We start from the raw sequence: 2429 nt of genomic DNA on the forward strand, positions 1-2429 counted from the left end.
AAAATTTCAACTTAAACTAAGTTAAGTTACAATTTTTCAAAGGTAACTTTGACTTAACTTAACTACATTATTTTAAAATCATCAACTAGTAAAAAAAATCGTCATCTTGCTCAACCTTGCATCTCAGTTTGTTTTAATTTTTAATATAATACTTTGTGCGCTTTTCCTCTGGCAAACTAATCTAACTCACCTCACGTTTACCTTATAACTGTAATTCGTATAATTAGTATTTAATTAATTATTTTTGTATTATTAAATTAGTTACAAAATGGTGAAATATCTCCAGCTAACAAATATTTCGAGTTGTGCTTATTACTTTTTATAGCAATAATGAGTTTATAACCTATTTATATACATATAATACATCACTTACAGTTTTGCATATATTGTGTCTCGCTCAAAAACCATCATCTTATCTAAATGTTTATTTAAATAGAAAACCGTTAATAATATAAACGCTTTGTACAATGAAAAGTTATAACAGCCGTTGAGCTGTACAATAGTTAAATATAATTATTTTATGTATCCTCGAACTTACACAACCATCTCATCGACATAAGAAATTTCTGACGTGCTACAGTATCCACTTAAAAATACAATAAATAATAGTTTGTTATTGTCCAATAATCAAACAGTCACTGTATTTCTGCATTAGCGGACAGTTATGTTACAAACGTGACATTGAATAATGATGTGTTATAATAGTTTACAATAATACTAGTATGATTAAATTTCAGATGTTATAGATAACTCAACGAACGCTGAAATGACCGGAACACAATATGAAGGTATTTATTTAAAAACGTACGTGTGTTGTTGATCCATCCCTCTGATCTGTGATCTGGGTCCTAGCCTTTAATTTAAACCAAAAAATTAAAGGTCATATTCTATATTATATTTTTAACGTCACCAATAAAAGAGCAATAAATAAATAAATATAAATATATACATTTATAAATATTATAAATGTCCATAAACTCTCTACCTAATATTAAGAAAATTCTTTGAAATTATAGCTACGAAATGTAATCATTTAAATGTTTTAAAATTAATTATATTAATTTTAAATTGCATACCGTGTAATGACTCAAACATATGGGTTTTAGAGTAATTCACATTATTTATTTTAATACAACATATATAATTATTATTCAATACAACAATATTTATTATTTTAATATAATAAGAATATTGATAACCAACGCTGATTTAAACGGACATATATTTCATATCTTAGGTCGGTGATTCGATATAAGATAATTTCGCGGATAATTTATACAAAATAATTTTATCATCTAGTAACCGCTGTAATGTTGACGCAGGTACCGCGACAACGAAAATGGCGCGATGTCGAACGACGTGAAATGGGTACGACCCCGATGGCCCGAGTGTCCGCGGTGATGTGTTGATACCACGATTAAAGATATACAGGTTTCTCAAAGACCCTATGTACATACACAACAAAAGTGGTGCGCTTAAAATATGTTGATTTCTAACAGGTGATCAACTATGTAAGAATAACTACTACCCCTCCAATACATAATATTGTATGTCTATATTGATATATTTCGTAGTACTAAGAGAAATCACTATAATGCAAAAGCGATAACTATTATTCTTGCTGTGACAAGATCGTTAATTTTAAGCGCATCAAAAAATAAGTTTCGTTGAGTAACCTGTATATCTTTAATCGTGGTTGATACTCTACTCACACAGCTGGTCGAGGCCGAATGGTAGTCAAACTCTAGTCTGTCTTGGGGAAGGTGGCCGAGAGCCTTGACGACTATTAACCAGGTACCTACCAGCTATGAGCACCGTGTTAGAAGACTGTAGTCTTCTCGGGCCGGCGCGGCGCGGTCTCTTATGTGAATTTACTCGCTAACGTATACGGTACGGTAGTACCGAGTGTATTACAGTATTACACACGACCACGATTTAAGATATACAGGTTGCACAACGAAGACAAATATTTTGACTCAAGAACTGATACTTCAAATAATTAACTCTTAACGCTCCATGCGGGAAAAATTGTATTTCAGTGTCACCACATGTAGAGAAAATTTTTATTATTGTCTAAGTTTCGTATATTATTTAAAATTTCGTAATAGATGAGAAAATAAGATCCACGGACTAAGATATACTCACAGACTATGATTAACTGAAGTAACTGTTACGGAAAGTCAACGAGCGATTGTAGCGACATCTATAGCTTCCTACACAGTTCTATTACTATAAAGTGACTACATTTTAGCGACCCAATTTAGTCACCAGGATCGCCACGATCGCGTTAATTTTCCGAAACAGATCTTGATCAAATGATAAAGGTTCGTTTCCAGTCCTGTTTATCTTAGTCCGTGGATATACTGGACTGGACACGACATAGTTGGAGGGTGTGGGGGGTTTACCACGAAATGTAATATTACAGGCGG

At 32.3% G+C, this 2429-nt stretch overlaps 1 long non-coding RNA gene across 1 annotated transcript in view; it reads left to right on the top strand.

Annotated features, from left to right (window-relative positions):
* The window catches only part of LOC107882295, an 11612-nt gene that overhangs the window by 4767 nt on the left and 4416 nt on the right, over positions 1 to 2429 (top strand). Inside the window, exon 2 of the long non-coding RNA XR_001678671.2 lies at positions 738 to 788. This is a non-coding gene — a long non-coding RNA (uncharacterized LOC107882295). The remainder of the gene's footprint in view (positions 1 to 737; positions 789 to 2429) is intronic.

The sequence above is a fragment of the Acyrthosiphon pisum genome, chromosome A1 (genome assembly GCF_005508785.2).
Source record: "Acyrthosiphon pisum isolate AL4f chromosome A1, pea_aphid_22Mar2018_4r6ur, whole genome shotgun sequence".
Lineage (NCBI taxonomy): Eukaryota > Metazoa > Arthropoda > Insecta > Hemiptera > Aphididae > Acyrthosiphon > Acyrthosiphon pisum.